Raw genomic sequence first — 14,025 nt, 5'->3', positions numbered from 1 at the left:
AAAATTTTTTTTAAATGTTTCCAGTGTATTTTAAGAATGTGGACGAAATGTGGTAAAACTGTGACTATGACTTGTAAAATATGTAAATGTTTGCATGTGAATCTTTTCAAGCAGCTTTAGCTGGGGGCAGAGAGGATCAAAGGTGAGATCCTCTGCGAATGGACTTGGGATACCAAGAAATTAAAAAGGTCTTGTGTTCATAACCATACCGGGTACGTTTGGCGGCCCTCCGCCTTCCCCTCCTTCTCTCTTCGTCTTTCCCACCTTTCAGTGTCCCCTCGCCCCTCAGGACTGTCTCCCCCACACACAAGTCCCTCCCCCCCATCTCCCTACCCCTGTGGCCCTTCCCACTCCCCCCACTTCCCCTCCTCCAGCCTGCCTTGGCTCTCATGTGAGGCGTTGGCTCCTTGTGCCACAGTCCATCAAAGCAGCAATTAGCAAGGGTCTGAATGTGTGGCTTGAATGAAAATTTCAAAAGTGAAGCCCCACAATCTTAATTTATTTTATTCTCGAAGACCTTTCAAGGGATTTAAAGATCACAGTTTCTAAAGCTAGGCTACATTTGTTGGTTAAATATTTTATAATGTGTGATGCTTTTTAGTAATGACATTATGGACATAACTATTGGCTTTTGTGACATGTGTGTCTTTCACAAATCACAGTTCCAAACATGGTTGTCATTTTAGTGATGCCCACCCAGGGAAATAATGATATCATCATTTTCCCAATCACATATAGAAGGGAAGCAGTTTTAAATTTGGGATGTCCCAATCGTACTATAGCCAGAGCCTTAGATGACAACGCGCTGTTTTCCTGCAGACAACTGGGTTTGCCATAACAGTCCCATTTGCTCTGGGAAGCTGGCCTCTGATGGGGCGGGGACACAGTGGGTACAGACAGGAAGCCAGGTGACAGTGTGCACTCAACCCCTAGTTGGCAGTGTCCCTTACTCGCTGGGGTCTCAGTTGTCTCATTTGTGACATGAAGCTTTCCCAGCAAATCTCCAGTACAATCTTCTTTGCTCCATGTCTCCAGTCCTCTATTCTGGGGGCGGGGGGGGGGCGGGTTGGGGTGGAAAGCCCAGTCCACTTAAATCAGGACTGGGGGCTTAAACCATAGATTACGCCCAGCCTGCAGCAAACTATCAGTCCATGTCTGGGGCCAAGCCCTAAGAAGATTAGAAGTTTACTTTGCTTACCCTTGTTTTGTATCCAGGGTGCAAAATTAACCTTAATAAAAAGAAATTTGCTGGGGTCATCCTGCAGTTGTCCTGACTCTGCTCTCAAGGAGTCCCTGGTCAAGAAGACCAAACCTCAGGCCATGTCAGACACGAGGCTGAACTAGGACAGCCAGTGTTACCTGCTGCCGTAATGCGGTTTGTCGAAACGGCTCATTTCCGACCAGCCTTCATTTGGCCAAAGTAACAAAAGAGCTACCCCATCTGGGTCTGAGTTACTGATGGGGGGTGGGGGAGGAAGGATGAGGACTTACATTTAGGACAAGACCTCTTACTAACAGTCTAATTCTAACATAAAACAAGACATCCATATAGTCCTACTACTGAAAATGCAGGTCAAAAGACCATCCTTTCATATGGTTACTAATTTGTGACATGCACACTCATCTGTTGCTTTACAGCTGTGTGTGTTTGTGTGTATGTACTGTTTCCATTGTTATTGCCCACACAGTTTAACCACACTACAGGGAATTTTTTTTAAAGGAGATAGATAGATAATAACAGACTTTAATTCTAGCATATGTAAGAGATGAAGCCCTTTTCTTACTTGACATTTCTCAATAATAGACTATTTCCATGTTTTTGGAAACCCAATTTGGGTATGATTCCCCCATTTTTTAAAAGAATTGAAGGGGCTTGTAGATTAGAATTTTTTAATATCTGCTACATTTATTAAAAGTGTGCAGGCAAACGTTATGGAAAATAATGGCCATCCTGCTATGACACTTTATATAGCGAATCTCAATTAATTGTATAATTTATTTATGCTGCCAGGTATAAACAGTAATGCATTGCATCCCAGCATGTGGGAGGGCCTTTCCTTTCTTCTCCTTTAGTACGGCCGTTTTTCCGTAGTCAGAATGCCTCCACTGAGCTTTTTGGTGCAGTGGGAAGGGCATAGCTTATCAGGCCACCAAATCTTTAGAATTAAGAGAGACTTAGGTTTCCCTCTCTGTCTCCCTAGTAATATTTTATGCTTCTTGGAGGCCGAAATTCTTCCCTGCCTTTTAAAATCCAATTTCCCGTAGATTTCTCTCAAAAAAAAAAATGTTTTCTATACAAGTAGGTTCATTTTTATAGTTTGCCCACATTATGTCTATCATGGGAAATTGGTATTAGGCAAAGAAAAGTGGGGTCCCTGGGCTTTTTGCACACCCCCTCCTGACTTGAAAGGGATAGCCTCACTGCCTTTAGGTATTAGTAACCAGGAATAGTAATGATCACGCATAATGATACCACATTCTTATTGTATTTTTAAAAGCCTTTCATCTAAGTCACATTTGTCCTTTGAAACAGCCTTGGGCGTTAAAAATGTGGTAGGACCCCATGTCATAGGCAAATAAACCGAAAGCTCAGAGATTAAATGTCAGGGACTTTTGCTCAAAGCCTGCAAGGTAGGTGAAGGAATCAAAAGTTTCGAATTCAGATGAGACAGCGCTTAACAAAAAATGCAGTAATAAGCGATAAAGCACTATTTAAATGTGAGGCATGATTGTGAGTGTGCCGTGGGCTCTTCAAATCCCTTGTCAAATGACAGGTGTCTAGCAGTCTTCTGCTTTCTGAAGGATAGCCAAACCCAGCCGATCCCCGGTTATAAATGTCCATCGAGTGTACATGACACGTGAGCTCCCCCATTTCTGAGATACCTGTCATCGCTACGGGGATATTTGGTTTCCACATTTGCTTTAACTCATCTGCCAGCACTGCAGTCTTAGTTTGTTTATTGGGCTTTGTTCTTTTTCAACTGCAGGTTTCCTTTCGAATCCTCTGTGGTTTTCTTCAGTGGGGTCTAAAGCTTTCCTTGCTCAGAGTTCCCACTTAAAAAAAATAATAATAATTAACAATAATACTAAAAAGTGGGCTTTTATGCCTAGCTCCCTATATTCGTGGGGTTTGAGAAGCAGACTGTTTAAATTCCTGGCCTGGATCTAATAACCCTATTAAAATCACTCTTGTTTTAATATTCTCCATAGTGATTTTTTTTTTTAAGTATGTCTTACTTTTAGTTGGGGCTTAATTCCTCCTTAGCAGGAGTTAGTGTGTAGTTTTAGAAATCACCTTTGACTTTTATGCAGGAACCTTGGTATTAAGCAAAAAAAAAGAAAAAAATTAATTAAAAAGATATATATATATATATATATATAAAATATTTTTTTAAAGAGAAGGTAGCCTAATGCCTAGATTTGAAATTCCTTATACCGTCATGCCTCTACTCCTTTTCAGTCAGTTTCCCCACCAAGTAAAACTCACCCTCACCCCCAGCAAACTCGTGGCACTCCAGTGCTTCTACGTAGAGTAACTTTCAGGAAGCACAGAAATAGCCTTCCATTCAACAGAATTAAAATTGGTTTCTACACTTCTTGGTTTCTTTAACTGGTGGCAAAGGGGCTCTTTCCAAACCCACCTTATCCCTCCTGGGGTTCCTAGTGGATTGTGAAATTAACATGCCCCTTGTCCATTTCAAAATCAGATTTCTCAGAAAGATTCGCAATTTTCAAAATAGGAAGGGCTGGGCCAGTTGATAGGACAAGGTTGCCCCCCACCACGTAAAGCAGTGAAGCATTGGCCAGTCTAATTAGCCCTCTGAAGCCCTGGTGTCCCCCAGTAACAGGGACTCTGAGGCTGTGGCTCTGCTGGCACCCTCCTGACAAATTTCCTTGAATTAGACTGGAAAGGGGTTTTGTGGCATCAGGTTCCTATTCTGGCCTGTGGTCACCCTGGGCATGAGATCCTGACCTCTTTGGGAGGGAGCAGAATCAGCCTGAGTCTGTCTGTCTGTGACAGTCCTGCTGGAGAATCAGCAGATTCTCAGTGGCCTCTCTAAAAGTGAGAGGGACAGGTAGGGTGCCCCAGGTACAAACTACCATAGGGGTGGGCCAGGGAGCCTCTGAGCAAGGGAGAGGAGGGGCGTTTCCAGAAGAATCAGAGGAAGGGTTGTCATTTGTCCATAATTCCTCTAAAAAAAAAAAAAGGGCCAGATACTAGAAGTGAAGTTACCCTCTAGAAATTCTCAACCCTGTGCCTGGCATAGGCAAGTGCCCAGTAAATGGTAACCATTGTTTCTGGAAATTCCCTTAAGACTTTTCTCTCCCTGCTCCAAGTAAGATTTGGGGTTTTTTGTTTTGTTTTGTTTTGTTTTGTTTTGTTTTTTCCTGTACTCCCCATGAGACTGTTAACTTGTACATTCTAAAAGTACTAGGTACCCATTCTTTCTCTACGTTTCCAAGTGCGCTCTGCATACATACTTTATAAATAAAGGTCAGCTGAAACAGGAGACAGATGACACCTTGCCAAATTTAGGGTTGTGTGAAGTCACTCTCAGGTGAATGATGTGGCCAAGCGAAGATGGGGAGAGACCTTGTTTTTACTTGTCCTGAAAAAGTTTCCCCCATCCCTCTTTCCTATCCCCTACCCCCCACCTCCTTCTCTTTTTATTATTTCTATTATCCTCCAGTCTATAAACCAACTCCGTACTGTGGTTGAACCCAGGGACCTGAGCGCAAATTGTTCTGTTTACTACACATGCAAAAAAAAAAAAAGATTGTTTTTAGTTTCCCTTCCTGACAGCCAGATGGTGAAGGAGGCCAGCCAGTGGGAATTGAAGAGGAGACCTCCAAGAATGAGGTAAGAACAACAAGAAAAAGCAATCGTTGATGTTTAATTGTTGTTGACCATCGCACGCTCAGTTGGGACCCAGGGTGCTCTGGTCTCCGACACACAGCACACAGGTGCCCACCTTGCACGTGAGAATTACCAGAGCCGTGGCGGCCCATGTGGGAACCGGGGGCTGTAACATGGGAAGGCTGTTAGGGAACTGATCTGTGACACAGTAATGGAAGGGAAGGGAGTGCGCCTCTGTTGTACTCGCTGAGAGGGAAAATCCCAAATTGCACGGCAGAGTAATTTGTTAAACCTCGGGAGAATTCGGGAGCCTTTGACTCGTGGAGCTCTGCCCACAGAACTTGAACATTAGATCTTACTAAATGCTTCTTAATGATTCAGTTTGGGGCGAGGAGAGAGGTGTATAAATTGTTATCTGATCCCAGACTTATTATGAGTCAGTCAGCGTTTCCGACATTGTCACACACACTTGGTGTGTGGGACAGAGTAAGTACCTTAAACTGCCTTTAATGAGCTGATAATGGGAAGCGAGATCTCTTGTACCCACTTCCTAAGGAGTGCCGTGATCGGGCTCCACGTCCCGCTAGACCACAGCTGAGTCTAACAGGGAACCCAGGGGCGCCAAGAGGCACGCCCTTGATTGACACAGCTCTCACCTCCTCCAGTCAACAGACCCTGTCGCCTCCCTCCTTGTTCCTAATTATTAAGTAGAATGGTTCTTCCTTTCATCAACCCAATGGCTAGTGTGCAGATGTCTATAAGGGGATTTTTTTTTTTTTTAAAACGGGGAGCTTGCCTTCAGGTAAGTTTGCAGGATTTTTGGAAGGAAAGACTCACGCTCATCCTGATGCCCCCAGAATGGAAGTCAGGTGGCAGTGCTAGAGTCCGGGCCGGGAAGGCCTGTTTCACCAGCCGGGGTCCAACCGAAAATGATGAGAACCCCCAACCTGTTGAGAGTAGATGGTGTTACTTAGGAAGGGTCTGGGTGCTTAAATGCCTGGGGCCTGTGAACACATCCCTTTCGATCTTCTTGTCTATGGTAATTCCCAAGCGTCGGAAGGACTTAAGCAAAAAAGCCTGTGAGGTCCTTGTTCATAAAAAGTGAAACCTTATTTGTCATCAGTCCCTTGAGTTTTTTTTGGCCTTCTCGGGCTTCTCAGATCGTAGAAAGTGTCCATCTCAATTCCTACAGCTTCTGTCTATATAGGTCTGTGAGGCCTACGGGATGCATAATTAACATATTAATAAAATCATAGCCGTCGTTCAGGGGTCCACCCACTTCCCCCACTGCTGTGAATTCTTTGATGACTTTAATAGGGCACGAGCATGGTGAAGGCGAGTTGGTATTTCAGATGGCCACTAGATGGTGAGACCGTGTAAGGCAGGGAAAAGGTGTCACATCTATGATTAAATGAGAGGGAAGGGGACAGGGAGCAGGGGTGGGGAGGGTCCCACTCCACTTTCACCCTCCACCCCCACCCCCGGACAAAGCCCACATCTCATAGGCCCCAAAAGCTTTAGTCAAACCCAGCCTTTTGTTTTTAAGCTGTGACATCTCCCTGTTGGCTAGGCAGTGGGATTTTTGGAGCATTTTAGGGGGCCGCGTCTAACACAAGGGTCCTCCGTAATAGTTCTTCTGATATTTTGTCATGGAGGCTGTCTGGTAGACGCACTGTAGAGGTGTCCAGCAGCATCCCTGACCTCTGCCTACTGGATGCCCATCTCTCTTTCTCTCTCTCTCTCTCTCTCTCTCACACACACACACACACCGCACTGCACCCCATCCCGCCACCACTAGGGACATACACAGTGTGACCATCAGAACTGTGTCCCCTGGGGGACATCATCATCCCCAGTTGATAACTTACTGCCCTAACAGTATCAATATCAAATTCCGGGGAAGGTGAAGATCACACATGTCATAACTTGAGCACCTTAAAAAGGGAAGATATCTTCAGAGAGAAGGTTATAGACTCCAGTTACTAATAACCAGTCAGAAATGTTTGTCGCAGTGGTGAACCCTGCTTTCTTGGGTAGAAATAATGTCCACAAATCGTAGAGAAGAAGGTGACCCAGATGACCCTAAAGAGAATAGAAAAGGGGATTATTCCAGGGAAGTAAGTAATGAATTGGTCTAAGACTCTGATTAACGAAGTCAGTCCCATAGCTAATCAATGGGCCAGGATAAATCAAGGCTTAAATAGATTTTAACCCTCAACGTGATCATCTCCAGCACTTAGAGGTCCTTTTAGGGGCCTTTGCAGCAGGCTGGGGATTCTCCCTCTGGTATGTACTTAATCATTGACTCTGCAGTGTAGAGAAGGGTCCCAGGATAATCAGGACTAGTGCTCAGACAGCTATTAATATAGCAGCCCTGGGATGGCTGGGCCCCTCTTTGCACGTGTCTCACAAAACATTAATGGAGCCTTCAGCTGGTAGTGTGTGCACACACCCAAGGATGTAGGCTCTTAGCTGGGTCACCTTAGTCCCAGGTCTACAGGGAGCCAGCCCACCTGCATGGAAGTGACCCATAATAACCCTTAGCAAGGGATATTTCAAGGCAGGAAGTTACCTTGTGGGGGTGGCGGGGGCCCATGGAAGGAATGCCTCTGAATGACTACCTGAGAAAGGTAAAATAAGATCTTCTAGAAATAAAACATAGTTGTGCCAGTAGAAGTCCTAATCCAAGGACATTTCCTGATCAAGAGTCCTGTACTTGGTTTTGGGGAAGATGGTCAATGCCCCCTCCTCCATCCTAGGGCACAGTCTATAACCAGCATCTCTTGTAATAATCATAACAAGAATAAATCATGATTTTATTTTTAAACTGTGGCCTGACCCCCCGCCCCCGCCCACCTTGCTCCTAAACAGCCTCTCCCCTAGTTAATCGTTACAGAAGGCGTCTTTGTTGCTTCTTTTTTGTATTTTGAGCCCAACACATTTATATTCTCGCCCCCATTTGGTCTTTCAACAGAGCTGTGAGGTCTTCCAGATCCATCAGATTGAATTTTTCTTAAGCAAGTGTTTTGTTTTGTTTTTTTCTTAAAGCATTTGGAATTTGTGATCTTTAAGTTAATTGCAAAGTCTAGAAGGGAAAAAAAAAAAGAACAATTACTTTCCATCCGTAGACATCTATATGAATTTAAACAATTTTGCTCTTATTATTAGGATGACTTTAGGGTGAGGGGTAGAAAGTGATCGGTGGTTTGATAAATTACATATCGGATATGTAAATTTAAAACTATCATTTTTTTATATGTTTCGAGTTTAGTTAAGTGAAGTGCCCCTAACTAACACATCCTTATTGCAGAATCCTCGAAATTACCCAAGGCATGTTTTTTGAATGTTGATTTTGACGTTTTGCCTGGGACTAAGTACAACATCTTTCCAAGGAAATACTTAGAAGACTCCGGGCAGAACCCAAAAACAAATGCCAGACATTAGGGGAAAATTTTTAAAAGTTGGGTTGCCAGAAAACTAATAGCTATTTATAATTAAACATTTGTGTGTGATTTTATTTCTTCCTTTTTGCTGCTAAAAAGGAAGCACATTAGATCATTTTGTTTTACGAATGGCCAGGGCTGGTTTTAAGAGGGACACTTGCAGGAAGGTTCCCCTTTCCAAGTGGGAGTCTTTGGAAATTTTCCCGATGGGATCCAGTCATTCTGGAGCACTGTTAGGAAATCATTTATTGTGGGGTGGTTTGGCATGGGGTGAGCCTATGGTGATTATTCCTTGCTGTCGTCCCACGTTGCCCTGATGGGGGAGAGAGTCTGACCTGATGGGGGAGGGGTGGGCAGAGGCTCCCCAACTTTTCTGGAGGGTCTAGGAGAGTGGAAAGAGAGCACTGGCTTAGGTGTTAGGGGGGTTCTCATTCCTGGGACGTTGGTGGTTTCTAGATCCCATGTATTTGCCAAGTGACACCCAGAAAAGGCCAAATTTGACTCTTAAAAGGGTTGACAAGCCTTCATTTTGTGATGATTCTGCTAGAGGAGTCCTGGGGTGCTGCCATGGTCAAGGGAGAGACTTAAATTTGATGGGTGGTCCAAGAGAAAGCCAGGCGGTATCTCTGTGTCCAACTTAATGTATAAAGAGGTAATGAATGACCCAAGGTGGGGGGTGGGCAGGGCTTGAGAAAAGGATTCTGGGTAGAGCACATCAAAACCCTTGCACATGTCTTATCCTGAGACTTAACTTGACAGGTGGCAGAGGGCTTTCTTTTCTTTTTCTTTCCGGCCCTAAAACCTTGATACCCCAGAAGTGGGGGGTCTGACTTCAGATGTGAAAGCAGGCTCAAAGTGAGGAGTTGGTCTTTCATCCCGTAGGAAGAAAGGATCAAGGAGAAGACCATCGGGGCCTGGCCTGGCCCTGCAGAGGTCTGCACAGCTCAGAAATGGGAGCCGAAATTAACCTCCTAGGGAATTCTTATTTCCTTCTTGCTTTCCTTTTCTTTCCCTTCTCTTTGAGGTTTTTTTTTTTTTTTTTAACAATTAGATTCTTATTTTAGGGGGGCTTCAGAGCAGGAAATAGCTTGTTTTTAGGGAAAGAGGTGAGATTCCCCAACTGTCTGGGCTGGGAAATAGAAACAGTACAATAAAGCAAGGCTGTTCTGAGCTGGCTGGCAGATGGCGCTCGGCTTTTACTATTGGGAGCCTGCCTTTTCAAAACTCACCGCGCTTCCGCCCAAGGCCTGACTCTGCACCCCCTCCCCTAATCCTCTTTCTCAGGGACTCAGCCCCCACCCCCAAGGCCTAGGGGTAGTTTTAAAGATTTTTCAGTTGAATGATTGATATCTGAGGACAAATCCTGTCACTTTTAACTAGTGGCTCTGGAGACCTTAGCCAGTGCAGAAAAACACACTGTCACGGTGACCTCCAAATTCCTAACCCACGTGTGTGCCATGGTTCTCCTGGGAACCAGCTCTGAGACCTTGGGCAAATGTACTGGGTCCCAGTTTCCCTCATTTGAGCAATGAGAGAGAGGGATGTCCTCCTCACTTTAAAACTTTAGTTCTCTTATAAAAAGTTTAACTAGAACCGGTATACTGCCCCCCACCCCCCCCCACCCCCACCTTTGAAGTGTCCTTTCCAAAATGGCAGACTGTACAGGAAATTTTAGGCCTATTTGTTGTCCTTTGGTAAATAATTAATAATTTCTGAGCACCCATTCCTGGGAGAATCCTTGCAGGAAGCAGAGGTGAGTGGCGCATTTTTGCCAACCTAGTCAAGGGGTAGAAAAGAGATTCGGAGGTGGGCAGAGGTCCCTTTCTACCTGGGAAACCCAAGGAGCCTTCCTGGAGGAGTTAGCATTTGAGACAACACAGGAAGATACAAGGAGATTCGGGAGTAGAATTTGGGATGGAAGCTCAATGCTCTTACAAGTGAAGGTACTGGCTTACGATGAATTCTTTTTTTTTTTTTTTTCTCACTTACAAGGGCGTCCTTGGGTTTTTCAGGGTCTCTGAGATTTCAGGGTTAGCTTGAGATTTTTCCCCTTTCCGCCCCCCCGCGACTCCTCCGTGCCGTAAACCCACAGCGCACTGAGGGCATTCTTGTTGATTAAGAGCTTTCCCTGCCCAAGGGTGGGACCCACACCTTTCACCTCAGGATGTGGGGCAGGTCACCTCTGCCTTCTTTAGGCCAAGTTTCCGTGGAGGGGAAGCTAGGTCTGACAACGTCTGGGGCCAGGTTCATTGGTTCTAAAAAAGAGCAGGCACTGTTTCACCATTTCTTTCCACCCCCTCTCCCCGTTCCCTCCCTCCCTACAGTGGCCCTAAATCGGGAGATCGTCCATCTGAGAAGGGCCACGTGAGCTTCTCATGTGAGCGCCTATAGAGCCCTGTAATGGGAATTCATTCCTTTCCAACGAAACTTATCTTCCATACACCACTCCTAGATACTTACCCCTCTTTTATAGTTGAAAAGTCAAAAGAACTGAATAAAATGTATTAATTTCAGGCAAAAGCTTCCCCCACCCTGCTATTAAAATTCTTTTAAGTGAACAAAGTTTATTCCAACATTCCTGTCTTAAGCCCATAATCTTCTGGGGCTTCTTTCAAGCCTTTCTTGCTTTTTTTCTCCCCACGCCTCCCAACTTATAGCCCTGAACCTTGGCCAAGGCACATGACCATGGCAGCCCCCAGAGGTGTTCCTCAGGATTTAGGGGGTACTGGGGAACAGGACAGGTGGGCTGCCCCTGTTTGGAACACCTTTTTGGGGCCAGTAGAGCTCCTCTCCCACCAGAGGTCAGCAGAGAGCTCAGAATGGCTTTGCGGACTCGCAGGAAGTGGGATCACTTAGAATTCTCTAGATGGAATGTAGGAAACCCAAACGGGAAAAAGCCCCACCTTTCAGGGATATCTTAGGTTGGGGTCTCATTTTGTCCTGGGTCCCTAGGGGGCTTAATTTTGACACCGATCCTGTTGTTCTGTGCTTCGAGGGGGCCCGGGGGGCTTCAGTCTGTTCATTTGGTGAGTTTCTTTGCCAGTGTCCCCAACCCCCCAACACGTACACCCACACAGACACCCCTTTTCCTGACAGGGGACCTGGCCCTCTAGAACTCGGAGCCTCCCACATGTGACCAAACTGCCCACTTGGGTTGCCCACAGGACTGAGAATCTGCACCCCATACTTTCCCTGGCCCCTTTCCCTTTTTCTTCCAGAAGGCCATATTTATTGTTAAAATGACATTATAGTATTGCAGGAAATCCCCCCACCCCGCCCTTATCCTGCCATGATTTTACATCTCCTTATCTGCTGTGCTTCAGCCAGATGTATGGATGTTTCTGAAGAGGGTATTAACCACGGTATACAAACCATTCTGTGCAAACCATTCTGTGCGTGTGCCCCAGCCCCCCCCCCCCCAGCACACACACAAACACAGACACACTTCCTTGGAGGTTTTCCCACGTTCTCCATTGTGCTGTCTGTCTGTCTACTTGCTCTGTCCTCCCACCGGGGTGGGAAAAGGAATCTGAATTCCCTTCGTTTGTTTTTTACTCCTCTGAACTTTTGAAATCCCAGAGTGCTTGCAAACGACCCCTCTCCCTGCCACCCCAAGTTAAAAACCAACTCCCCTTAGCCAGGTGTTTATTGTAGAAAGAGAGAGAGAAGGAAAGAAGGTGCAGAAGGAAGCGAAGACTTAAACACAGAGATCAAATGGAAGTTTTTAAGAGAGAGAAAAGGTGCCTTGCCTAAATTTAGCTCTAAGCCACCGATGGGGTGCCTGCCCTCTGGGAACTTGCAGTCAAGAAGGAAGGATCGGGTTGCAAGTCTAGGCAGTGGCAGCAGGCGGAGGGTGGAGGGCTGCCAGCCTCCTGGGAGTGGCCAGCACAGCTGAGAGCCTGACCTGGAGCAGGAGTGGGAGGCATCCTCCTCCCCATCCCTCTGTGTCCCCAGGGTCCGATGTTGGCGCCCAGAGCCCACTGAATAGGACAGGGACTGGGGGGCCAGGGGTGTGTACCAGGGAAAGGCTGAGCTCTAACCACCACCTTCTCTCACACACAGTGGGCCCTTTCTGCCTCCCCAGATTCCTCTCCCGGTCCTACAATGACTATTATTCGATTTCTGGAATCTTTTTTTGAAATTAGGAATTAAGCCCCTCCTAGCACAACCTGATTTTCCAAGCCGTTTTCACATGCCTTGCCCCGCTCATTGGTTTGGTTTTGCTTTAAGAAATCTGGCACACAGTGGACCTTTTTGTCCTTAAAAAAATCCAGTCTTCATGAGTTCTTTGATTCGATAATTACTCAAAGCAAAACAAAGCCAATCCTAAAGTTAAAAGCAAACGCCCTATACGTTACGTATACATCTCAGATGTTGAGGAAATCCTTAGAAGTTTACAGGTTGGTGTCCTCGAGAATTTGGCTCCAGCCAGACCCAGTATAGGCATTGTTTTCTTTTTTGTTCCTTCCTTCCTCCCTTCCTTCCTTTCTTCTCCCCCCCCTTTTGGAAAAACAAGTTTTATTCTCCTGGGTATGTTCATTAGAGAGGGGAGACATTCTATTCAGTAAGGAAGAATGGGGGGAGGAAGAAGGGGGAGCAGGGTTCTGCAGGAGGAGACACAAGATTGATTGCTCTGTGCTGGGGGGTCGAGAGTGACCATCACACCCAGATGCAAATCTCTCGGGCTATAACAAGGAGCAACACAGAGCAGACCTTCGGCTTCCTGGAGTTAGTGGGGAAAGTATTTCGTCAGCTGCCTCTGTCCTGCGCTTTATTCATTAACTCAAGTGAAAAGGAAAAAAAAAAAAAAATCAAAGTCTTGTCCTAATTTGTTGCGGTGGGACCCCAGTTCTCCCAAATTTTTGCCCTTTTTTGTTTGTTTGTTTAAAAATCACAGCCCACAGAGGCAAAAGGGGTTTGCTGGGTAGAGCGTGCCTCAGTTTGCTCTCAAGGCTTAGCTTCTCTCCACCAGGAAAAGTTCACACTCTTCCCAAGTGCCAAGAGTTAGAAATGTGTTACTAATTGATTTGACCTAAATTTGTATTGCTTTGAGACTTAGCAAATGGTCGATTAGGGGCCAGCGGGGGAAACAACAGTTGCTGTCCCAATGGCCAAGAAAAGGGACTCGCCACAGCTATGTTTATAAAACGGGCCTTTCTATGACCTTTAGGAATTGTTGGGGGTGGGGGGAAGGAGGTCGTGGTTGTTCTACAGAGAAAGAGAAAGGTGGCTGGGAAGTGTTTAATGGGAATTTAGCATAAAACGACACGCCTGGCCGAGGAAAATCACGGTTCCAAATGAAAACAGTTGTCACAAATTAATTTCTCAAATTCTTGACTATTGGCAGATGTGAGGTTTACCTCATATGCAGAATTATGTCCAACTTGGCAAAGAGCATGGAATATTGCCTGGTTCTTGGTACATACGTACCCATTTTCCCTCACTGATAAGTTATTTCCTAATTGGGGGGTTAAACTGAATGTCCAAATAGCTCTGTTTCCTTTTTGCCTTTCTAGTAGCGTCTCTTAGCTTGCGGTAGCCGTGGGTGTGTCTGCCAAGCCTCTCAGAAGGATGAAATCCTTGCCGGGTCGGTGAGTCTGCCTTCACTTGGGCATTTTCATTCATTCATTCATTGACTTGTTCACTATACACATATTGAGTGCCTAATATGTGCCCTTCCCCGTGGGGAAGACAAAGGTATAAGACTTGCGGCCCCCTTTGCTG

General features: G+C 45.7%; 1 protein-coding gene across 5 annotated transcripts in view; it reads left to right on the top strand.

The window, feature by feature from the left end:
* GNAS (GNAS complex locus) overlaps positions 1–14,025 on the top strand; it is a 54,758-nt gene that overhangs the window by 3,203 nt on the left and 37,530 nt on the right. The gene's annotated exons all lie outside the window — the stretch shown is intronic.

This window comes from Ursus americanus, chromosome 22 (genome assembly GCF_024610735.1).
Source record: "Ursus americanus isolate L20-20 chromosome 22, mUrsAme1.1.p, whole genome shotgun sequence".
In the NCBI taxonomy this organism is placed as follows: domain Eukaryota; kingdom Metazoa; phylum Chordata; class Mammalia; order Carnivora; family Ursidae; genus Ursus; species Ursus americanus.
Note: the sequence above shows the minus strand (reverse complement) of the source record. Positions and strands in the feature narration are given on the sequence as shown.